Raw genomic sequence first — 25,457 nt, forward strand, 5'->3', positions numbered from 1 at the left:
AAAAAAGAATAAAAGAGGGCAGTTTAACAGAGTGCCAGGTAAATCCCAGCTAAAAAGCGTGGTTGTGATATAGAAAGTCTTAAGTGTCCTCGTCCCTGTGGGTCCTGCGGCGCCGAGAACCCTGTGCTCACTTGGCGGGTGCCGGCCGCGTGTTCAAACTCTGTGCGCCTCTCACATCGGACCGGGGCCCCTTTCCCTGCGCCCCTGCCCCCACGCCTCAGATCCCTCGCCCACTTCTGGGAGCCCTGGATTTCCGGAGCTGAACCCTGCTGGGGACCCGCCTTTCTTCTGCTCTCTGCCCCAGAGTTGCGGCCGTCCCGCAGCCCCCTCATCTCTCACTGTCTTGGTGTCCCGAGGGGAATGCGGTTGCTGAGCTGGAGGCCATGGGGTGGGGGCTGGGGCTCCAGCTCCTTCCTGCTGAGCAGCTCCATAACCGGGGGGCACCTGGCCTTCTCAAGCCCAGTGTGGCGTTAGCTTAGTAGCGGGGAGTAAGTACCTAGTCACTGCAAAGGTTTGCTTCCCCCAAGAAAACCGGGAATAAGGGAGCCTTGAAGGCCGCAGAATGCCTCGCCTGTGTCTGTTGGGTGGGTGGACAGCCTGCCAGGACAGGAGGCCAGCACGTTCTCAAGCCACCTTTTTTCAAAAAAAAAAAAAAAAAAAAAAAGCCTTTGGTTTTTTTTCTAATTAAAGAAGCATTAAAATAAATAAATGTGTATACTTTGCTGTTTTTCCTGAAATTGTCCTCAACGGGAAGACTCAGACGTGTATCCTTGGCCCCGAGAGCCCGCCGTGGCGAACGCGGACGTCTTCTGCAGCCTTGCCCTAGGGGCATTCTCACGCGTGCAGCCGTGTGGCAGCACACTTTTTCCCTCTGATACGGAAATGGGAGCGTGTTCCGTATGTGGATCTGTCGTAACCTGCTTTTTTACTCAGCGATATGTAGCAGATACCTGATAGATCTACAGCATCATTTGTTGGCTAGATTTGCCACCGTGGTCCTCAAAAGTGGCCACGAGCTAGACTCCGTGGTGCCCTTAAACACCAGGCTGGCTGGGCCCCACCCCCCAGAGATTCAAGTTGAGTTTGTCGGGATGGGTGGGGGTGGGGTGGGGGCGGGGGCAGAGCTCAGCACCGCTACGTCTTTAGGCCCTGCTGGTGGTTTTGATGGGTCGTCGGGTCCCAGAGTCCCTGCCTTTCGGCTCTCCTCTGTGTAGACAATTCCTCTGTGTAGATACCACATTCCCTATTCACTTCATTTCCTATCGTAGGACGTTGGGGTGTTTCCCTGTCTGTGAATATCACAAACAGCTCAGCACAAGCATCTCTGTGCATTCAGCTTCATGCACTTGGGAATGACACACGCAAGAGTGTCTACCCAAGGCATCTTGGTACGTCTGCCCGGCTGGCCTCGATTCGAACGGCCCTCTGTGAGCCAGCTGCCGTCGGGGCTGCGCCTTACACGCTGGTGACCAAATGGGTATGGCTGCTGCGTGTAGGGTAACCAGACGGGGGGGGGGGGGGACAGTGGGGAGACCGACAGCGGACAGGAAATGTGAATAAGTAAACTGAATGGCAGGAGGGACCCAGGGGAGGGGCGAGAGGGCAGAGACTTCCACGGAGCAGCCGGGACGGAAGGCCGTGGTGGTTTGTTCTCGCCGTGTGCTCCAAAGCCCTCTTTCCCTGAGTCCTCACCAACTTGGGCTGGTGGTGATGTTTTACACTTTTGACGGTCCGCAAGGTAAAGATTGTATTAATGCTTGGAGTTTCTCTGCCAATGGCACTGGTAATTAATCTCTTTGCTTTCTATCTCTGGGGCGGCTGTCTCTTGTGAATCGCGTGCCTCCCACTGGGACCTTTGCTGTCCCGTTTCTTTTCACTGTTCCGCGTGCACACAGCCTCACCCGCGAACAGCCCCTATGCACATTTGCCACTTATCTTGCAGTGTTGCTGGGGGTTTCTTTGTACGGATGTGTTTAATTTTTGTGTGGTCGGATTCATCAATAGCTTCCTTCCTGGCAGGGCCTGGCCTTGGTGTCGTGTTACTGTCGTCCGTTCCCAGTTTCTAAACCTGCACCTGCGCTGCCTTCCAATACTTCATATGGAAACTTCCAATCCATTTGGAACAACATCTGATGGCAGCGAGAAGGTCTTCCTCCTGTGGGCTCACTTAGGGTGCTTCTAAGTTTAAATGCCCTTTATTGTGTGTTCGCTGCTGGGCTTCGGTGAACTGTGAACAGGATCTTTCCGCACTGGTTAGTGCTGGAATGAAGGAAAACTCTACTTTTTATTTCATTGTTTAAAAAAATTTTTTTAATGTTTATTTTTTGGGTGTGAGAGAGAGACAGCACGAGTGGGGAGGAGCAGAGAGAGAGGGAGACCCACAATCCGAAGCGGGCTCCGGGCTCCGAGCTGTCAGCACAGAGCCCGGCGGGGGGGCTCGAACCCACAGACTGAGAGATCATGACCCGAGCCGAAGTCAGACCCTCAACCGACTGAGCCCCCCAGGCACCCCGAAACTTTACTTTTGAAACTATTCATCCTGGAAGTGGCCACTCTGCTGAGACCCTTGCCGGTTCCCAGGGTTTTGATTTCTGCGCTTGGGCTTTCTGGGTGGCCAGTCACACGAGCAGCAAAGAAGGGTTGTCCACTACTCTACGGTGCGTGTGCCCCACTTTTCCTTTGTGTTGTCTAGAGCTTGCAGGGCCAAGAGCAGCGGGTGGGGCACACGGGTGGCGGCCTGCTAGTGCTCATGGGGCCACCCTTGTGGGGGTCAGCTCGGCCCCTCCTTATTAAGAGTCTGTTTGCAGGGGGCATAGACTTGAGTGTCAGGAAGTACCTTTTTCCTTCCCTCCTGACCGGGAAGAAGGGGTGGGGGGGCCGGGCGGTGGCTCCCTGTGGGACCCAGACTTGGGCTAATGGCGGTTCACACACCCTCCCCACGTGGCAGGGGCCTTGGTGGCCAGAAGCCCTGCGGGTGCAGACCCTGGGACCCTGGGGTCCTTGACCAGCTGGTAGAGGCAATGCAGAGGCCCTTGGTGTGGGGCGGGCATTTGGTTCAGGTTGGGTAGGAGGGCACGCGGCCCCTTTGGAAAGCCCCCTTGCGTGTTCGTTCCTGGGTTTCTGGGGTTCTGGGGGGCAGCACTGGGTGTCCTGGAGGGCGTTTAGGCAGCCCTGGAGCTTGGCGTGTTTCTCTCCCGTGGCTGACAAGGCTGGTCTCAGAATGGACTTGGGACCTCTGCACGCCTGTCCATCTGGTTGTGTGTTTTAAAGTGCTATAAATAAGCCGATTTTCTTTTAAAAATTTAACCACCCAGCTTTCCAGTTGAGAAGTAATGTACGAATGCGCGGGGGTAATTTTTGTTCAGGGTTTCTGTCTGAGGATGAGGGTCTGAGGGTGGCAAAGCCGTGGAGGGGCACTCATTCTGAACAGGGTCAGGGCGGCCCAGCCGTCCTGGGCCCCAACCCCCCCGGGGGCCTTGTGAAGAGGCAGATTCCGACTCAGCAGGTCTGGGGTGGGGCCCAAGGGTCTGCATTGCCAACCGGCTCCCAGGTGGTGCCGTTGCCGCCCACCCTGGGACGCACCTTGGGCGCGGAGGGCTTAGCAGGCCCAGATGCTGAGGGCAGAGTCCCCTGGGGCTCGGCGCACTGGGTGACGGGCATTGGACGGGAGCCCACACCGGCCCTGGACACAAGCTGGCTCTAACCGGGAAGTTGCTGGTTATGAGATGGCCCCGTGTCTCCTTCAGTTGTGTCTTTATTTCTTCGTGATCTGTCTCAGGTACGGCCTGGGGCACACGTAACCACAGCACATTTCCACCGTTTTCCTTTTTCGTAAGCGGGGACTTGGCGTCTTCCTTCTGATCCCTCCCCAGGCGTGCCGGGCAAGTGTACCAGTGGGGGTTGCTAAGGGACACCTAGGTGCTCCCCGATCCTCTGTGCGTGTCCTTGGTCCCAGAGCTGGCTGCTTGGCGGGTGCCGAGGGCTCGCGTGTCCCAGAGGTCGCTTGGCTCCCCTCCGGTGTGTGCTGGGAGCATGGCGGTCCAGCCCCACACCTGAGGGCCTTGCTGGGGGGCTGACGGGAGCCGTCTGCCCTCCTGGGGGGCCCGGGACGGCCCCTCTGGTCCTCTTTGGGGCCGGTCGGTTCTTATTTTAAGGGCCTGTGCCCGGCTCCCTGTCCACAGGAAGCTCAGTCAAATGTGGCATTGACCTTAGTGAAGGGCCTGGCCCTGGGGCTGGGGTCCCTGTCCTTCCTGTGCACGTCGTTCTTCCTTACTTCGAATAGGTCGACCGTGTGTTTCCTCACACCTGCCTCGCTCCGCAACCTGTGTGTGACCACGGACACAAACACAGCTTCGGTAAGCGCTCCTCCTGCTGGCTGGTGTTCCCACAAACGGTCAGTCCTCGCCGTCCAGCGCGCAGGCCCCCTCCGTTCTGCTCCTTCTCCCCAAGGCGGGTGGACACCGAGCTCCTCTCGGGGTGCGAGCCGGCCGGGCCCCCGCAGGACACGCTGGGCTACTTTTTGCTTCCCCAAACACTGGCTGGATCCAAACGCGGAGCGATTTCCATGATCAGAATTTGAGACAACTTGGGAGAAGCTGTAATTAATACAATTATTGTTATTTTTAAAATCTGGGATGCCTGCTTCATCAAAAAATGTTTTTCGTCATTGACCTAAAATCTATTACTTTAAAAACCAAGGCAGCTGACCGCTGGGGGCTCTCCCTGCCTGGCTCCACTCAGCTGTGGGAAGGCCCCTCCTCCCCCCGCCACGTCCCGCGTGTGCCTGGGAGCCCACGGAGGCTCCGGCACAGGCCCGCGTCGATGCTGCGAAATCCTGGCTGGCTGTTATCTAGGCTCCGAAACCGAGGAGCTGGTGTGGGTGGGAGTCAGTGTCGCCCCCAATTTATTAAAAATAGAGCTGAGCACATTCAATTTCTCACAGCGATTTCAGAAGTTGACTTTAGAAAGGTCTCTGCTCTCAGAATTCACATCATGACTCCTCATACTTTGTATGCGTGAGGTGGAACTGGTCACAAAAGCAAGAAATAGACGACTTTGCGATTTCCTTGGGAGCGTGTCAGGCCTGGCACAGACACTCGGGCCTTTGCAAGCGTGGCCTTTGTTCTTTCGTGCCTGTGGCAGCGTCGGGGCGAGGAGGCGTCTGCTGTGCTGTCGGCTGCCTCTCCCAGGACCCGGGCCTCTCCTGGGACCTGGCTGGCCACGTGCGACCCGGAGCCCTGGGGGCGGGGCAGGGTCTCAGCACCGAGTCTCTCAGACTGGACGCTGTTTGTGGCCGCGGGGCCAGTCGTCAGTTACTCATCTGCGGCGACGAAGGGCCCCAAAGCTCAGTGACTTAACAACGCCTGTCCTTATTATTTCTCGTGACTGGCCAGGGTCCGGTGGGGACGGGTCCCCCAGGACATCCGCGGTGGCTCCCTTGCTCACATACACGGTGCCTCATTCCCAGCTGGAACGGCTCAGAGGCCTGGAGGCCGAATGTCACGTCCCCGGGGGTCGCGGCTCACGCTGTCGCCTGCTGTGTGTTATCTGTTCCTGTTCTCTGTGACGTAGCAAACCACCTCGAAACCTCAGGCCTTAAGACGTGCCGTCACCTCCGTTTCTGTGAGTTGGGGGGTCGGGAGCGGCTCTCCCGGGTGCGTCTGGCTCCGGGCCCCCCGGGAGCCGTGAGCCGTGGCCGCACCCGCACAGTCTGCAGCTTTGACGGGCGGGGGCCCTGCTCCCGCGCCAGCCCCTCACCGCGTGGGCCTCTCCGTGGGGCTGCTTGCGTGGCCTCACGCCACGGCGGCCAGCCTCTCCACGAGCCGGAAGAGAGGAGGAAGCCACACTCCGAAGTCACATGCTGTCCCTGGCGCCTTAGGCCACTTGCCGGAAGTGGGTCACCGTGTTTAGCCCACACTCAAGGGGAGGGAATCGGGCCCCACCCTTTGAAGGGATCACCAGCGGCTGCGTGGGCCTATCGTCCGTGGTCTCGGGGCTCCTCCGTGTCCGCAGGTGTCTGCCGCGGGGGAGTGGGACTTCCTCCCGAGAGCGCCGAGGCCGATGGAGCCCAGCGCACCGGGGCTGAGGCACGCGGTGGGTGTGGACGGGCAGCCTGTCCCTCCGCCGCATTGCGTGGCTGGAGCAGGTCCCGCTCGGGCTCGGGAGAGACCACGCACACGGGGGTGGCCGGCAGGGACGAGCCGGAAGCCCCTCAGTGTGCCTGCCCGCGGCCACCTCGGGAAGAGGCCTGCCTTCCCCGTGTTGTGTGAGCGCCCTCTCGGCCACCTCGACTCCTGGGCCACGCAGGGTGCCAGTGTGGCAAGAGGACCCAGCACCACCCAGCAGAGCCGGTCGCTGTGTCAGAGCCCCGGGAATCCCTGGGACACTCGCGGAATTCGGTTCTCTGCCTCGAAACTCAGCCTCCGGGGAAGTGCCGTCCGTCTCGGAAACAAACAGGAAGAAAGAGGGTAAGCGAGCGCCTCCTGGGTGTGAAGAATGGAGCCCAGGCAGCCTGCGGGCTGTGCACCTGCCAGCGCCTGTGACCCACCTGGCCCTGGGGACTTTTCCGGGAAGCTCACAGGGACCCTGGGTCCAGGGGACCCACCTGGGCTGTCCTGGGTCGTGTCTCTCCTTCGTCCCCAATTCTTTTGTTTTCTCCTTTTCTTCTAGAATCAAGGTCGTCGTGTGTTTCTGAAATTGTATTTTAGCTCCTCGGCAGAAAGGATGCTTTGCAAAATTAGCACATGACTGGGAGGGTGGGGGACAGGGAAACAGGAAGGAAGCCACAAAGAGAGGGGGTCCCCGTCCACACGTGCGCGAGCAGTTCATGCCTGGGCTGGCGGCCCCGTGGCACATACAGCAGCTGGAAAACCTGGGGTGGCCCTCCCCCCACCCCTGTAGGGTGCTTCGGGCAAGAGTGCGTGGTCAGCCATGGGTGAGCTGGCTGTGCGGGCTCACAGGGTCGAGAAGGTTGAGAAGGGCCCCCGGACACCAATGTGCACGTCTCGGTGCCTCTGACAAAGCCTCCCCGCTGACCCGGCTCTGCTCTGGGGCCACGATGCGCAGGAATTTAGGGAGGACGCAGCTACGACCCTGTACCCCGCACGACGCCGGTTCCTGCTGGTTGGTCGGGCGTGGTGATGAACGGCCTCCCTGTCACTCTCAGACGTGTCCTGGTTTGTGTGACAAATTACGTGGCTGCTCATGTAGCCACCAGACGCTGTTGCCAGGACGCTCCTTTTTTTTTTTTTAAACTTTATAGCTTCTTATTATATAACAAAAAGTGACAAGAAAAAATATTAAGAAATTCAGCGTCTTATGTAACCTCAGCACTAATATAACAACCACCTGCAGTTTTCCGTATCGCCTTCCAATCCATGCTTGGATCCATATGAGGCATGTGTTACTTTTTCAAAAGTTTTTTCTTGTAAACTTGGAGTATTTTAGGGGCCCCTGAGTGGCTCAGTGGGTTGAGCGTCCAACTCCTGATCTCAGCTTAGGTCTTGATCTCAGGGGCATGACGCCTACTTAAAAAAAAAGAGAGAGAGAGAATATTGTAGATTTGCAGCACAGTCTGAAGGCAGTGCGACGAGCCGTCACCACGGGTTTCCACGAACATCAGTGTCTTGTGTTAGGGTGGAGGGTCAGACAGCCACACCCGGTGAGCCCACCGTGACCTGACCCCATAGTAGTCAGGGCTGTCGGGGGGGGGGGGTGCACTTGCAGAACAAGAGTGTGGTGTGTGCGTGTGTGCACGTGCATGCGGGGGGGTGTGTGCGTATTGGGGGATTTATTTCGACCGGGGGGCTCGCACAGTTACCCGGGCCAAGCAGGATCCAGTCAGCCGTGGGCCGGCCGACCCCGGGAACTGAGTCTGCATCCGTGGGCAGCTCCCAGTCCGAGGGCAGAACATGACACGAGCCGTCCCGGAAGGTGAGGCAGGAACAGAGGGAGAGTCCACCCTTCCTCCATCAGGGCCTCGGTGGATTGGTCGATGTCCACACTCGCTGGGGTGGGGGTCGGCTTTACTGAATCCACGGACTGCAGTGCTGGCATCACCCGAAACACGCCCAGACCCGCCGGGAGAGTGCGTGATCTGGGCGCCCGTGGCCAATCGAGTTGACACGTGGAATTAACAGTCACAACTGAGTAACGGAGGCCCATAGTTGATTCAGGTTTCCCGTCTGTACTTGATATTCTTCTGTTCCGTGGTTCCACGTGACGTGCCTTTCTTTACATTTCTTGGGCCACGATAGTTTCTCAGCCTTTCCTGGTTTTTGATGACCTCGGTGGTTTCGAGGAGAGCTGGTCAGGTGTTTTGTAGCATGTCGGGGTCCCACTGGGTTATGGGTCTGTGGGAGGAGCCCAGCGGGGCTCTGACCTTGTCCCTGTGGCTGCGGCCTCCTACTCAGGAGCATCCGCCGTCAGGGACTGTCCTGTCGGCAGTCCCCACGCACCACCCACGCTTAGGGGGTGGGTGTCAGGCCCCCATTCTGGAGGCGGAGGCGGAGGCGTCTACGTTCTGCGCGGATTTGTCTCTCCTCCCCATTTGTGTGGTTGTTGGGTCATTCACGTATATTAGTGTGGACGCAAGGGTGTTAGTCGGGCACTTGGGTTATAATCCAGTGTGACTTCATTGTCACTTCTGTTGCTGTAGCTCCGGCCCGGCCTTCGGCTGGCTCCCGTGCCCCTGGCACGCCCCGTCGCCCTTCTCTTGTTCCTGCAGCCTTTTGAGCGCTTCCTTTCTGGCCCCACAAGGTTTGCCCCTGGCCCGGTGCTGGAGTCAGTCAGCTCTCCAGGGAGCCCGGGTCTTTCTGTCGGGGAGGGGACAGTGCCGGGATCCAACGTCCGGGTGCCAGGGGTGCTCACTGTTCCTGGGAAAGGACCGTCTCTCTGAAGCACGGGCTCTGGTGTGTGCCCGTCACCTCCTTCAGCGAGCTGAGTATCTGTAGTGTGCACCTGCTCTGTACGCCCCGGGCAGAGGGAGTGTGAATTCACACAACCACTTCAGAAGCTGCTCGGCGGGACGTGGCAGAGAGAGCCCAGCCTTCACGTCTGGAGCTGGCTTGGCACGCGGCCGGGCCCTGGCGCTCTCGTGTGGCATGTAAACGATATCACAGAACACCCACGTCCGACCGTGATGGGCCAAGACATAGACAAGAGCCCTCCGTGCCACGTCACGAGTGTTGTCCAAGCCCAAATGGCCGGACTCCCCCATGTCCGGCTCTGCCAGTCACAGCTCTGCACCCACTTTACCCCCCACCTTCTGTGGACGAGCTACGAGGATGCCCAGCCCTAAAGCTGTCCAAGCACCCTGACAGTGGCCAGGCCGCTGCCCCTACGCCCCCGTGCCGCCGCACTGAGCCCAAACCTCCCCGGCCCTTCTCGCAAATACCCTCCGGCTGAGATGGCCGGGGCCCCCGTCGTGCCGGAAGTGTCCAGCCTCAGATGGCTCCTACTGGCCCTCGGCTGGGGGGCAATGACCCTACAACCCAGGATGTGTTCCTAGGTGTAGGCCTGACAGAATGTGCGCATCTCTGCCCTCCCTGCCCCAGGACGTCTCAGAGGCTCTGTGGGGGCGGGAAGAGCCGTCCACGGCTGCAGCGGAGACGGGCGGGTCGAGCTCCCGGGCCCCCCGGGTTCAGCCGAGCCCTGTGTTGAGCTCAGCTCAGGTTTCGTGCGTGTTGACGGGTTGCGTCACCGGCTCCTGAGGGTGGCCAGGGTGGAGCCACGTGGTTCTGTGTCCCCAGGGCCCTCGTGGTGCAGGCGTCCTGTAGGCGTTGCATGTGCGCTGCTCCCCGTCTCCCGCAAAACTCATCAGGGGCTCTTCGTCCTTGCCTCTCTGCCCCTGGGAGCCTGCGGCCCCGCGCCCGGGGGAAGGTCCCCTCCACGTGGCTGCCAGTGATGCCCCAGCTCTGCTCGACCTCCACCCGTGGCAGCACCCAGCACCGCGGAGCCGCCCAGAGTCGCTCCCTCCCTGTGGTTCCCAGGGCGCCGCCACTGGCTTCTCCTCGGCCCCTCGGCCGGTCCTTCTCTCCCCACCGTGTGTCACTACACTCACGCATCGGCCGCCTCACGGCTTCAAATGTCATCCATATGCCGACTCCCAAATTTATATCTCCAGCCGGGACCTGCCTCCCACGTAGCGGACTTTTCTGTCCAGTCTCTGACTCGACACTACCGCTGATGTGTCTCACACTCTCAGATTCGGCCCCTTCAGAACCAAGTTCTGGCGCCCCCAGGCCCGAGCCCTCCTTGGGGCCGGGTGTAACCAGCCCGTGTGTCCGGCATGGCTCCTGCCCACTCAGTGCCCTGTCGTGGCAGTCCGGGCCCTCTGGCCCTGCCCCCTGCCCTCCCCCATCCCCAGCTGGCAGCAGCAGAGCCCTCTGGACGGCCAGACCCTGGCTTCGGTTCTGGATGACTCTGTTCCGTCTTCTCTGGGGGCGTGTGTTCTGTTCCAGGCCGTCAGAGAAGTTAGGTGAAGCTGCCTGGTCACTTGGACAAACAGGCTCAGGACACTGGGCTTTAGGAGCAGTCAGGGCAGGGCCTGCAGGGGACGGGGAATGGGGCACAGGGGGGGGAGTGGCTGTCCCGGCTGTTGGAGACACAGGAGACTGGCTGCACTTGCCTTCGGGCTGAACGTGACGGATGAATTTGGGCAGATGCAGGTGCCGCTGTCCCAAAAGCCCTTTCCCTGGATTGGGTTGGAGAGGCTGTGTGTGGGCTGCTTATGAAACGCACATGTGACAGGAGCTGAGAACCCGGCTGGTGAGCAGGTGTGTGCCTCGTGTCCGGGGCCACAGCCGCCTCCCTCCGCACAGGGTCCCCGTGCCTTCTGGGGCGGTCACTGGTGTGCAGGGCGGCTTTGGGGCCTCAGCTGGGTACAGCTCTGACCACAGGGTCCCCTGGACTTCCACAGGCCAAGCTGGCGGGGGCTGCCCTGTACAGGGTGGAGCAGGGGCCACCTCTAAGCCAGGCAGGCTCTGCAGCGTGGACATCCGGGCCGGGTCGTTCTTGGAGGGGGAGGGGCGCGGTTCCTTGCACTGCAGGATGTTAGCAGCATCCCTGGCCTCTGCCCACTGGTGCCAGCAGCAACCCCCCCCCCACATTTGTGACAGTCAGTCATACATCCAGGCATTGCCACATGTCCCCAGGGGGTAACTGCCCCCTGCTGAGAACCACAGTGCTAGCCATTGGGAGCACTGAGCCTTGAGTTTCTTGTGACCACTGGCTGGGAAATGCAGCTGAGGCGTGGCTGAGGGTCTGGGGAGTTGGCGTCCCTTCCAAAGCGTCTCTGGGAGTCCCTGCCCATGGACCTGGCAGTGTGTGTGTGTGTGTGTGTGTGTGTGTGTGTGTGTGTGTGAGAGAGAGAGAGAGAGAGAGAGTATATAAGGATATATTTATGCCTGTGTGTGTGGGAGTGTGTGGGAGCGGCCCCTGCTTGGCCGACAAGTGTCCTGGGCTCTGCTCGCCTTAGCTGTCCACTCCGTGTGGGCACCTCCTGCCCGTGGAGGGGGTGCCGTGCATGGTGCTGCTGGACTTTGCGGTAGCAGCCTTCGTGGGCTGCTGCCCAGTGTTCTGGCTCCTGTGTCTTTAGGAAGCAGCTGGAGTGGTCTGGGGCCCAGGAGATGCTTTGTCTCGACGGGGCCCCCTGGACCCTTGCAGAGGGAGCCTTGGATCTTGAGAGAGGCCCGGTGTTGGGGGACCCTCCCCCTGCCTGCCTGCCAGGGCCCATGTCTGTCTCGCTGGGACACGAGGTTAGGAAAGCCTGTCCTGTGCGCACAGGTGGACGCAGAGCCCGTGCTGACCGCACCCCCAGCCCGCAGGCTGAGCGTCCCCAGGGCAGTGCGCAGGGTGGCAGAGCTGTGTCTTGGGGCCGGGAAGTTAAGGTTTGTGCAGCCCAGCTCACCTGTGGGCTTATCACTTCCGGGGCTGACAGGGCTCCTCAGTCCTCGGAAAGTTGAGCCCACCCTCTTGCTGGGATGATGCGCATCTTCGGGCCCACGTGTGCAGTCTTGGAGGGAGGGCATTGCAGGCCAAGAAAGCCGAGGGGACCGTGGTCACCTGGAACAAGGTGGGCCACCTGCCTTCAGACCCTTGTGGGCGTGTCCAGTGGAATCCAAGAAACCTTTACAAAATTATCTCAAATTCCTTTTAATTAAAAAATCTCGGTGCTCCAGAGAACAGGAGTTTGCTCATCTGCAGACTGAGTTAATTGAAACGTCCCGAAAGGCTCTGTTAATTACACAATCTTGCAGTGTCTCCGTTTCCAGTGCGGTTGCCGTTGACATCACCTTGGTGAGTGGACGGCAGCCCTACGGCAAAGAGAGCCGTCCTCCACGAGAGTAGTGAGGTGGGAGCTGGTGGTTCAGCACCCTCTGACTGGTGGTGCCTCAGCTCCCAGACCCTGGGTCAGCCCGCCAGCAGCCTGGGCCTCAGGCCCTCGGGGCACGGCACACAGGACATGGCCACGGCCTTGGGTCGAGGACTCAGGGGGCTTTCGATTTCCCGGGGGCTCGTGGAAGCCAGACTCACAGACAGCAGCACGGATGGCCCAAGAAAAGCAGCTTTCTGTTTGGAGATGGTGTTCTTGCGTGTGCTGCACGTCTGTGCGTGCGCGTGCGTGTGCGTGTGCACGCAAGCCTGCACAGTAGACAGAGACCCTCTCCAGGAGTCTCCTGTCACAGGAATGTGCATCTTTCTCCAGTGCCCGCAATGCCGCGAGGGCAGGACCACACTGTATTTACCGGGGGCTCCCAGGGCCTTGCTTGTTGCATTTAAGTCGACTGAGTGGAAGGAGGGAACGTGCGAGTTGACCTGGAAGTGCTCAGACCGACCCCAGCTGGAGTCTTTCTGACCCGATGGGTGTCACACACGCCGGGTCTACCTTCAGGGAATGTTCTGGACTGTGCAGGGGCAGTCGTGGCCCAGACTTGTTCTCCTTTCTGGCTGGGCCCCTGGGAGTGCTCGTGGGGTCTGGGTTGAAGGCATCTGCTGGCCCGCAGGGCGGCCGGCTGGTGTCTTAGAGGCTCGGCAGGATCTCTCCAGTAGGCACGGCCAAATCTAATTGTCATGGAGAACTATACAATTATCAAGAAAATTATGCTTCTTACGTTGGCAGACGATGAGTGTTCCAAAAATGATGAACAAAGAGAAATTTTCGTGTTAGGAACATTTGCATTCTCCTGATGACTCATGGTATTGATGACTTTTTCATCTGCTGATTGGTCATTTGTACAGCTTACTGTGTGAAGGGTCTGTTTAAGTCTTTTGCCCGTTTGGTGTGTGTGTGTGCGTTGTTAACACTGAGTTCTGTATGAATACTGAGCTCTCTAAAAGGAGTTCTTTAGACATTCTGGATTCAGGTCTTTTGATGGACGGATGTGTTGTGATATTTTCTCCCCGTCTGTGGTTGGCCTGTTCTTCCCCTCAATGTTCTTTTTAGATGAGCAGTCATTCCCTTCTGGTTGGTGATTTCTCTGTCTTGTCTGAAATTTTTGTCCACCTTCGAGTCAAGTTTAGGTCTAGGGCCAATTTCTAACGCATTTTTGTGCAAAGCATGAGGTAGGGAGTTGGTTTTTCCCATGTGGATACCCAATTATTCCGGCACCATCCCTTGAAAAGACTTTGTTTTCCTCATTGGATAATTTTGGTACCTTTGTCAAAAGTCATTTGATCTGCATGTGTGAGTCTGTTTTGGGATCTGTCTTTCTCTTTCTTTATACCAGTGATACACTCTCTTCATTGTTACAGCTTTATGGTAAATCTTGAAAAGAGATAGTGTACGTCTTCCAGCTTTGTTCATTTACCAAAATTGTTTTGACAATTCTATAGCCTTTGTATTTCCATATAAATTTTGAGTCTACAAAAAAGTCTGCCGAGATTTTGTTGAGGTTATGTTATATCTGTATATCAATTTTAGAGAAAATGGATATCTTAATAATAGTGAGCCTTCTAATCCATGAACATGGTATATCTCACTATTTATTTATTTCTTGTTTAGGAACAAGTTGGAGTTTTCAGTATGCAGGTCTTGTGCATCTTTCATTAATTTTATTTCCAAGCATTTTGTTTATCTGATGCTATCATAAGGGGCCTAATTTTTTTATAGTTTTATTTTTAGGTTTTTAATTAGTACTACATAGAGATACAATTTTAAAAAAACTTTAAGTAGGCTTCATGCCCAGGGCAGAGCCCAACACAGGGCTTGAACTCACGACCCTGAGATCAAGACCTGAGCTGAGGTCAAGAGTGGGTGTAGTCACCCAGGTGCCCCAGCAGTTAATTTTTGAATTCAGTTTACTGAATTGTAATTTACATAAAGTAAAATTTGTCATTTTAAAGGATGTGATTCAATGACTTTTGACAAATGTATACAGTTTTGTAAGTACCACTGCTGTCAAGTGTGGGATATTTCTTTCATCCCAGAAAGTTTCCCCCATCCCCTATGGCTAATCCAATTGTGTGCTGGTTTATAGGAGCCAGTTCTGTATATATGATTCCGATTTGGTTCTTAAAGGGGATTCTGGAAAATAAGTCAAAATTTGATGAAGTAAAAATTTCTTCCTCTATGGTTTGTTCCTTTCTTGTCCTTTCTAGGAAATATTTGCCCAACTCAGGATCACAAAGATTTTATCCTTTATTTTCTTCTACAACTTTTATAGTTTTAGCTGTTAATTTTAAAGCTCCATTTCAAGTTGATTTTTGTGTTAATATGAAGTAAGGGCCAAGGTTCCCCCCCTCCCTTCTTTCCTTCTTTCCTTCTTGTCTTTCTTCCTCCCTCCGTCCCTCTCTCTGCTCTTCCCCCTTTCCCCTCTTCCTCCTCCTCCTCCTCCTCCTCCCCCTCCTCCTCCTTCTTTTGCAATAGGGATGTCTGCTTGATCTTTTACACCAATACTATACCATATTGATTATTGTAGCTTCATAATACATCTTGAAAGCAGATGTGCTTGCCCTGCAACTTTGGTCTTCTTTTTCAAAATTGTTTTCACTATTCTAGATTCTTTGCCTTTCCGTGTATATGTTAGAATCAGTTTGTCAATTCCTAAAAGATGCTGGCTGAGATACTGATCGGCATTGCATTGAAATTATTGATTGATGCAGAGAGAATGGGCCTCTTAAAATTTTGAGTCTTCGAATCCATGAACATAGCAAATCATGCTGTCCATTCCGGTCTTTACTTTCTGTCTCATTCCATAGTTTCAGTGCAGGGGTTGCACAAGTTTTGTTCAATTTTCTCTCCATATCTAATACTTAATACGTTGTGAGAGGCAGAAGCGATGCAGAGGAGTCGACACTGACCTGGGAGCGCAGCCACTACCACTATGAGTGTCCTCAACAAACCCAAGAGGAGGTGACCCTGGAGCAGCTGCAGAAGCGGGACGAGGAAGAGTTTAACCCGGGTCCACTCGCTGTGCTCACAGTCAGTCAAGAACAACACCCAAGTGCTCATCAGTGGCCACAACGACAAGAAGCCCCCAGGCCATAGGAATGCCCTTCGACAGGGACAGCGACGCGGTGCTGGAGGAGATGTGGACCGAGTCCCCAAGAGCATTAGGGCAAGAAATCCACCCCAGTCGACAAGGACCACTACATCTCCAAGAAGTTCCTGCGCAGGGCCTGAGTCATCATAGTCCTGTGGAACCCACTCATCACTGACAAGTAGGGGCCTCCTTCTCACCCTCAGAATTCCCTTCTTCATCCTGCAAAGACCTGCCCTTTGTAATGGGAGCAGTAGTCCTGTGTTTTTTCTAAAAAAAAGCAAACAAACAAAAAACAAACACAATTTAAAAAATGTTGCACATCCACTGTATCCTAAAACCTTGTATGTCACGATCACGGCATCTGTGAACAAAGACAATTTTATTTCTTCCATTTAGAACTTTATGCCTTAGCACACTGTCTAGGATCCCAGCACAGAGTTGAACAGAAGTGGGAGAGCAGGCACCCTGGCCTTTCTCCTGGTCTTAGGGAAAGGGGTTTAAGTATTTCACCATTAAGCACAGTGTCAGCTGGGCTTTTTCAAAGATGCCCTTCTCAGGTTGAGGAAGTTTCTCCTCCTAGTGTGGTGGGATTTTTTGCTTTTAAGCCATTAATGATGTTGAATTTTGTCAAGTGCTTTTCCTATTCCTGTGGAGGTGATCACATGATTTCCCTCTTTTATTCTGCCAATGTGGTAAATGACATCGTCTTTTGAATAGTATCCCAGCCTTGCATCACTAGGTTGGATTTTATCTATCATTGAACTCAATTTGCTAATATTTCTTCAGTAATTCTTATCTCCATGCTCATTAGGGATATTGTCCTAGATTTTCTTTTCTTGCAACGTCCTCGTCCGGTTCTGGTATCAGGTTTATGCTAGTCTCAGAAAATGGGTTGTAGGTGTTCTTTCCCCTTCTGTTTTCTGAACAAGTTTGCATGACTTCCTCAAGTGTTTGCTAGAGTGCACCGGCAAAGCCATTTGAGCCTAGAGTTTTCCTTGTGGGAAGATTTTAATTACAAACACAATTTCTTTAATAGATACGGCATATTTGCATTTTCCATTTTTTCCCGTGTTAGTTTTGGATTCCCATTCAAGGACTGGAATCCGCCCATTTCAGCTAAGCTAGTGACTTCGTTGGCATAAAGTTGTCGTTCTCCTAATGTCTGTAGTGATGCCTCCCCTGTCATTCCTGGTAGTGGTGTTTTGTGTCTCCTCTGTGACCAAGAGAAGAAAAGTTCCAACCCCGTCAGTTGGTCTGTGTCTTCCTGTCGTTCTGTCTGGTTTTGCTGCTGGGTGGGTGTGTGCGTGGCTGGCACTGTTGTGTCTGTTTGATGGCGTGGTCCTGTGGTCGTTAGGAACTATCTCTCTTTGTCACCGATAACAGTCCTTGGCTTAAAGTCCACTTTGATATATATGAGACCATGTGGCTTTCTTTTGATTGATATTTGCACGATATGTCGTTTTACACCCTTTGACGTTTACGCCATCTATATCTTTAAGAAGTAGTTCTTTTATAAATAACACGTCATTAAGTTTTGCTTTTTTAAAATCCAGTCTGAAAACGTCAGCCATTTAGTTGGAATATTAATCCACTTACTTTAGTATAATCGTATATACGTTTGCGTTTGAGTCTACAGGTGCACTGTTTTTTCTGTCTTTCCTTTTTCTCCATCTGTTAATTGTGTATCAATTGTTTATCAGTTTCCACGTGTTAGAAAATAAAGGGAGAGGAATCTTTTTCGCTGACACCCCGGCACCTTAGCCCTGTGACTGTGCTGAATTTGTCCCTGGTCTTTGTCTGCTGGGCCCAGCGCTGCAGCCATGGACTGTTGATCTGGATGCAAAGGGCCCGTGTGGTCAGCGTGGTGTCTGCGTGGGATGGCTTTGCCTCTGCCTCTTCCCGTGTTCTCCACCGTGAGCCACTGCCTCCGGATCTGCAAGGCCATGCCCCTGGGTTTCCCCTGCAGCGTGGCAAGCCCGTGCGTGTGGCCTGGGTGGTCTTGGGCCTTGTCTGGTCCTTGTCTCCTCTTAAAGGCTACGTGCCTGTAGGATGCTTCTCCTCAGTCGGCCTGCAAAGGCCTCAGCAGCAAGTCCCAGAATTCGGAGAATCTGGCCCTTTGGGCGCCGGCTGTGTGCTGTGCGTGCGTGTTCGTCTGTCCCTGTCTCCCTGTTACCTCTGGCACTCGGGACCCTTGGCCTTTGAATGGGGGTGCTGCGGGGTCTGGGCTGGGCCCGCGGAGACAGCCTGGGACTGTGTGGGGAGAAGTGGGAGCCATCTGGGCCCATGGGGGCGAAGGGGTGGGAGGCGACAGCTGGTGGCTTCCATGCAGAGCAGGCGTCATCGGCTTACCCCACTCGCTGTGGCGCTGGGTCATCTCCATGGCAGCCTCTGTCTACATCCCCCTCTCCCCTCCCGGGCCCTCGGCTCTGCGGCAGGCGCTGGGACCAAGAAAGCCGGCCAGAGGCTCCCTGCTTCTGCAGCTGCCGAGGAGACTGTCCTCCCACAGACGCCACCCACATCTGCCCCAGGGAGCAAACTGCTCCCTCGTCCTCTTCCTCTGCGCCCAGTGAGCACAGCGGCCCCCCTGTGTCGGGCCTCAGGCCGTGGCCTGCAGCCCAGGTGAATGGGTGTCCTGGTCACACGGCAAGGAAACACCACCTGCCCTTGCTCCTGAAGCTGCCAGCCGCGTGCCGCTCGCTGCTGAGCACAGGGAACCAGGGCCTTTCCAGAGCTGCTTCCAGTGGTTTCCAGACAGAGCAGCAGACTCTGGCCAGATGGCAAGTGCAGCCGGGTCCCCGGGTCGTCAGCTGACCACAGGTTGTGCCTCACCCTGCCGACCCCACGCCATCCGCGGGACGCCTGCACCTGGTGCACGTGGGCTGTCCACATTGGCGGTGGCCCTTTGTGGGGGAGCAGAGGACTCAGGCCCTAGCCTCTGAGGGGCTGACAAGGACCTGCCTCCTGTCGTGGACCCGCTGAGTTGTGGCTTTACCATCCGGAGCCTTCCCCCGGGGCTCCCTTCCCTCTGCTGTAAACAGGATGTGGAGAATCTCCTCTGCTGGCCGAGCTCCGAGCAGGAGTGGCAGTAGGTGGCCAAGACGTTTAACTGATGGCCCCGGTCCCACGAGGGCAGCCGAGAGATCAGAATGCCCTTTGCTGCATTTGCCTAACTGTCCCTGACTTTCCTGTTTCTTTCCTTAAGTGGGGGCTTCCCCGACGAAGCCAAGGGCCGGGAGTGATGTGGGCAACATGGTTCACGGTCAGGAGACACCAAGGGGGCGGCTGGTGCCCAGCCCTGGAAGGAGGCCTCACAGAGCCGCCACAGAGAACACACCGTGCTGTGTGCGTCTGGGGCCAACGTTGCTGACGCCTGGGGGACTGCCTGGCCAGCACTCTGGCTCTGCCGGGGTTGCGTGGCCCGCGGAGGGGCCACAGAAGTCCACTTTTTTCTGTGGCAGCTGGTTCCGCAAAACCTGCGGGTGCCACGGTCATCGGCGCCTCTGAAGTCCCGTGGCGGTTCCAGCGCGGCCCGAGCTCTTGCCGAGCACAGTGTGGCGGCCGGCTGCGCGGTTTAGAGCCGGGCCTGCCCACGAGTGCTGGTGCTGCGCCGGCCTGGGTGCAGAGCACAGCCCCTCCCCTCCACCGCGCCGCGGACAGACGGACGGAAGGACAGAGGCTTCCCCTGGAGCCGGCCTGAGGCTCACGCGGGAGCAGCCCCGCCCGACATGTGCCTCCTCGCCTGGATCTGAGGGCTCCTGAGTCCCCGGAACTGGTTCTAGGTTCTGGTTCCCACTGAGCTGGTCCCCCTGAGCTAGGGCCCCGTGCCGGGCCGTCAGAGCAGGCAGAATGGACTTCTCTCGTCCAGTGGGGGGGGGGGGGGGGGGGGGCAGCACGTGCAACAGGGCTTGTTGTTTTTGATAAACAGAGAGGTGTAAAGAAATCATCTGAGGCCCAGATAATCCCTGTTGGCCTGAGAAAGTACCTCACGTGCAGGGTGTGAACGGGAGAGCCGCGCAGAGGGGCGGGGAGGGGAGGGGAAGGCCCTGGGTCGCTCGCGGGCTCGTGTCTGCACACACGGGCCCCCCGCGTCGAGAGGTGCGTTTACACAGAAGGAGCCGCCATCCGCAGGTTCTCCGCACTTTTATGAAACCTCGCGCTTGTCTCACCGGCACAGAAATCTGCCTGGTTTTCAGCATCCACACGAAGTTCGCGTCACAGCTGTGACGGAGCCACGCGACGACCACTCGCTGTGGCACCTGGGTCGTTCAGGCGATTTGGGTTTTGTAGTTGTGCGTGCACTGCCCACACACCTTGATGGACCCTACGGCAGCGGCTTTGTTGCCCGAAAGAGGGGGCGTGCCCCGACACCCCGCTGCAAGCAGCTCCTGCGAGGGCTGGGCCTCCCCACTCCCACCAGGAGCGCGAACAGCACGAGGCAGAACCAGACCTTTCACTGTGACAGGTCAGAATGGGATCTCTGTGTTGTCCGTGGACATCTTTACGCTGAGGGTGCAGGGGGGACAGGGTTGCATTCTGACCTGCCTGTGGGGCCCCCGCTTCTTTTCCTGTCCAGTTGGGTTTCTCACGAATCTTACAGGTTCACTGTGATGGGAGGAAATGAGCCCCCCTTGTCGTATTTCTTGCAAATACTCTTTCACAGTTGGTAGTATTTTGATTTAAAGTGTTTATTTTTTCTCTCCACAGAAGTTTTATCATCTCTCATATGATTGAACTGATGCCTCTGTGGTTTCTGGATTTGTCTGTCTTGCTGTAGAATTACAAATGAATTCACTGTCACCCGTTGTTTAGAGCTCTTGTGGGTTCAGTGTGTGTGCACACGCCTGTCTGTGTTGTGTTGGGAATCTGTTTTGTCATCAGGTCTGAGGGGGACTAAATGTCACATCTCTTCACAAGCCCCCTGTGTCCCGCACTGAGTTCTGGATGTCTTTGGGTCTCTCTCCACATGCCAGTGACGAGGTTTGGGGGTATTGTGGGGCTGTGGAGCCGGCGGCCAAGAAAGAATCCCTGAAGACGTCTTTGGTGCAAAAAGGCGATCTCATTAAAGCACGGGGACGGGACCCACCCGTGGGCAGGAAGAGCTGCCCTGGGGTCGTGACAGGTGACTCATTATATCCCCTCAGGTTCGAAGGGGTCAGGGATAGAGTAAGTCCCTGAGGCATTTTGGAAGCAAGGTTTCCAGGACCTCGAGGGGCTGGCTGTTGCTAGGGAAGCTCCACTTATTACCGCTTAATGAAACCTCAGTCACGAGACCCTCCAGATGTGTATCGGGGGCCATCAGCTTGGGGGTGTGATCGCCAGCATATACTTGGGGGAGTCGAGGTAAAGGAAGTAGACGTGCAGGATCCTGGGGGTTGGGATGACGTCAAGCTAAGACTCTCTTTTGCCCCAGCAAAGCGTCCTCATCGAGGCAGCTGAGGTCCTAGAGGGAGGTCACTCTGCCGGTCTCAAGGACTTGTGGATGGGCTGTGGCAGTAAGGGAATTTAACTTTTCGTTTGCCTGAGTTTCCCACATCGGCATGGCCAGCACTTAAACCCCTTTCCTTTGTTCTCGGGCGGCCAGGAGTGTCTGAGGAATGTCACACGTATTCCCCTGGGTGGGGGGGGGGGGGTGCTGCTGTGAGCCTGTACTCTGCCCTCCATTTCCCCTTGCTCCCTTGTCACCAGCACAGGGACAATCTGTCTGTCTGGTTATCCGGCAGACTGTATCCCTCACCCCCTTTTAAAAGTCCTACCAGAGGGCAAGGACTGCGGTGAGGGTGGCGGGAGATGGGATCCCTGGGAATCTTCACATGAAGGGGGTCTGTCCCCTTGAGGATCCCACCGCTCGGGACGCGGAAGCTCTGCCATGCACCTGACTTCTGCAGGATGAATGTGACCTGGTGTGATTCGGGAGGTGACAAAACCCTCATCCCAGCTGGTCAGAGGGCAGCCTGGCCCTGGGTGGCAGGGCTGAGTACTGATGGGGTGGAGGGTCAGGCCGGTATGCTGAGGCCCCGGGTAAGAAGTGAATTGCAGCCCGAAGGCAGAGGATTGGAAAGGAGTGTGTGTGCGCACATACGTGTTCAAGGGACACGGAGGAGAAACCTGTTCTATCCAGGGCTTTCCCCCTGCTCAGGTCCAGGCCACACGCAGACCCCTCCAGGTCTGGACCGGAGCCCATGGGGGTCGTCCCAGGGTCCCAGGCTAGCAGGTGCTGTCCATGGTGCTGTCCGCTGGAGGCCGTGGGCGCAGGAGTGAGGCTAAGTGGGTGGCGGGCAGGCTCTCCAGGCTCCTGACGCCCACTCACAAGGAGAAGCTCAGGTTGCAGGGGAGGCAGGATGCCCACGTTCCTGACTCCTGGAGGTCTGGGGCCCCGGTGTGGTCCCGGCTCACCCCTGCCCGGCCGTCTCCCGATGCTAGTGAGTCCTGTCTCTTCCCCTCACGGCTCTCGGGGGGCGCCTCTTAGGCACGGCCAGCTTTATCCCACCTTCACATGGTTTCGTATCCTGGCCAAGACTCTCGTCCTGGAAACCACAGGCTGGATGGAGCACCCACAAGAATGCAGACTCCTGGCGCCACTCAGTTCTTCTGATTCTTATTTTTGGAAACATGAAACAGAAGTCTTATGCTCTGTCTTGAAATAATACCTTTCCTTAATTCTGTTCAATTTAGCCAAAAATAGGCCCACCCTTTCCTAGGATGACAGTCCAACCTCTTGAGCCAGAATGGGGAGGAAGGGGTGCTGGGCTGGAGGAGGGGGCGGCATCTTGGCCACTGGGGGTGTGGCGTGGCCAGGGCACGGCCGTCCAGACCAGCCCAGGAGCAGAAGCACGGGCTTCCCCACACACGTGGTCATGCCTCCGGGGTGTGAGCAAGCATGTGGGCCCTGTCTAAACGCCCTGGAGCCAGCTCAGGGTGGTGGCCCTGACATGTCCCTGGCCAGGGATCCATGGAGGGGTCTGTGGGGTCAGGGCACTGACACAGCCAACCCCAAGCCGGCCCTTATGGCTCACCATTTTATGTCTTTCTGTGAACATTTTCCTTGCTGTCTTCCCACCCTTGCTGGACATCTGTCTTCACCACTTCCCTGCGGCAGGAGGCCCCCAGGAGGGGCTGGCGCCTAGATTTTCCGGACAGACTGGACTTCCCGTAAACTCTGCTTCCCTGCAAGTGAGAGCATCTTTGGCCTCCTCACGGAGGTGCCCGGCAGGCGGGAGGCCAAGGCGCCTCTCTAATGGAGGGGGGTCGTGTGAGGTCTGGTGCGTGCCAGAGGAAGACAAGTTGGGTGGGCTCTGGGGGGCAGGTGCAGGGGTCCGGTGGTCCCAGACTGTCCAATTTAAACTCGGGGGTGCAGATGATTAGGCTACATGGGGCTGGCCCCACCCTGGTCTTCTGGTGCCGTGAAATCTTGTCATTGGAGGAGGCATGTTGAGGAAAGCGGGTCGAGGTGGAAGGATGGACGCTGGGCTCTGGGGTGACCCTGGAGTAGGTCACGCATGGGGGCGGGCTCTCCTTCGGCTCAGGTCCACAGGAAGGGTCGGGCTCTTAGCTGGTGCACGGGGCGCCGGGACCACTTCTCCACTGAGGACGGGGCTCCTTTGCTGTCGCGCACCCCCTCTTGCTTGTGGGCACCAGCTCGTCCCCCACCCACCCCCACCCAGGGGTCTGTGTGTGGACGCCTGCGGCCCTATGCCGGTGGGCACGCGGACAGTGTACCTGCCCTGACGGCTGTTGGGTGGGCCCAGTGGCAGCACGGCAGGTGCTGGGGACGGCGCCCTGGACTGGGCCCCCTTTGGTGCCTCAAGGAAGCCCTGTTGTGTCAGGGGTGGGTCCTTGGGGCTCAGGGGCCATGGACTGATTTCTTAGGGTCCCCATCACAGCTGTGACCTCTGATCTGCCTTCCTCCGAGGTGTAGCAGCCTGGTCCCAGCAGCTGGGACGTCCCCTGGAGACTGGAAGAGAGGGTGCCTGTGCCCCAGCCACTGGTCCTGGGAGGGGAGGAGGCCAGCCTGCCACGGGGGTCCTGGCCGGCGTGTGGCTCTGCACCAGAGAGGCCCCAGCTGCTGAGGGGACATCACAGCGGGGAGGTCTAAGGGCCCTTCCTGCCCTGGTCCCCTGATGCTCCGACTTGCATTTGCCTGAGGCACTGAGGTGGCCTGAGGACCGGGCCAGCTTCTGCCTGGACGAGGGGCAGGGGACAGCCCCGAGGCCAGGCCCACCAGGTTCCCGAGCCTTGGGTAAATGTCAGCCTGGTAAAGGCTTTGTCGATACTCATTTCCTGCAAAACAAACAACCGTGTGGTTTATTAATCTTTAAATCTCGACTTTTCCATCAAAACCATGTGCAAATGTCTTTTCAAAGAAAAGGTCTGACATAAAACCGTGCACTTACCGTGAGATGGAATTTAAAATAGCAACTTTCCCTTAACAGTGCTGCACTGCTTCTGTTTATGCAAACGCAGCGTGGGCTCGGCCTGACGGAGACGCCAGGCTGCCCGCTCGTGCGCGCTGGGCCAGGGTCAGCTGTTGGTGCTTCCCCGGGCAGGCGGAGCCCCCAGACCTGTCCCTCTGCCCGGAGCCCCCAGGCCGTGGGAGGTGGCCCCTCCACTGCGTCCTAGCCTGGCCGGCATCCAGGTCCCAGCGGGGCTGCGCCCGGGCGCCGACTGGCTCGCGGCAGCCGGCGGGCTGTGCTGGGGAAGCCGGCTCTGGGACACCGGGCAGAAATGTGCACCTCTCCCACACTCACTCCTTCACTCCCTGCCTCATTCATTCATTCACTCACGCACTCAACAAGTGTCTCTCGGGCGCAGAGGGCCAGGCCGGACGCAGCAGGACAGCTTGCTGAGCCCCTCGGAGGGCAGCGCCCGGACCTGCCAGGAGCCGGCAGCAGAACCTCAGAGCACCTTTTGGGACAAGGAGCTTCCTGGGTCAGGTGGAGGCCGCCCCCTGGGTGAGGCCGTGTCCTGAACACAGAGGCACGGTCCGAATCCCGTCAGTTTGTTTGCAAGCTGTTAGAAGGCCAGGTAGACAGTAACTGATTCTCGGTGAGGCTTAAGTAGGATATTAACTGACGGGAGGTGCTTGGGGCTGTGTGAGCTGCAGGGGCCCCAGGGTGGCCCCACCTGTGCACGGGGCCAGTTCGGGCCCCCCAGGCAGATGGCGCACCGTGGCAGCCTGGGGTCTGGCAGCTCTTGACGTGTAAGCTGACGCACGGGGGCGCGACCGTCCAGCCTCATCGGCTTGGCAAGGGCCTTCGTGCCTTTGGGGATAAATCGGTCCTTCAGCCTGAGGCCCAGCAGCTGCAGGGGCGGAGGCGGCAGCTCGCAGCGGGGCAGGGGGGGTGGTGATAAACGGCTGCGAGGCCCCAGGCTCCCTCGACAGCTTTTCCCTGGCACCTCCCTCCCCTGCAGCTCACGGGAGTTCTCTGGGGGAAGGTCTGGATCAGCCGGCACCCTCATAACACACATCCTTCCCACAGCCTAGAAGTTGCCAGGATCCCAGGGAAGCGTGCAGGCTCCAGGCTGGACGTGTCTGTCAGACCCGGGGCCAGCTGCCCGGTAAACCCACTCGAAGAGAGCCTGTGTCAGGCCTCCATGTGCACACATACACACGTGTGCACATGCATGTACACACGGAGAGCCACGTCCACGGGCACACGCGTGTGCATGCACGTACACACCGAGCCACGTCCACGGGCACACGCGTGTGCACGCATGTAGAGCCACGTCCACGGGCACACGCGTGTGCATGCGCCCGCAGACATGAACACGTGCACAGGCACAGAGCTGCCCCCACAGCCAGCACATGCACGCACACACTCCCAGACACGGGCACACATGGACACACGCAGAGCCGCACCCACAGGCACATGCACACACAGATGTGATCTGAGGTGTATCATTGGGCTTCAGAATAAAAATAAATTTTGTACTGTGCAAACTTCTCCGTTTTGGCCAGGTTTCTTTTCTTTTTTTTTT

At 57.1% G+C, this 25,457-nt stretch overlaps 1 protein-coding gene and 1 pseudogene across 1 annotated transcript in view; both read left to right on the forward strand.

Annotated features, from left to right (window-relative positions):
* Window positions 1-25,457, forward strand: part of STK32C (serine/threonine kinase 32C) — a 78,294-nt gene that overhangs the window by 2,495 nt on the left and 50,342 nt on the right.
* LOC115527404 lies at window positions 15,324-15,664 on the forward strand (annotated as a pseudogene).

Source organism: Lynx canadensis, chromosome D2 (assembly GCF_007474595.2).
Source record: "Lynx canadensis isolate LIC74 chromosome D2, mLynCan4.pri.v2, whole genome shotgun sequence".
Classification (NCBI taxonomy): domain Eukaryota; kingdom Metazoa; phylum Chordata; class Mammalia; order Carnivora; family Felidae; genus Lynx; species Lynx canadensis.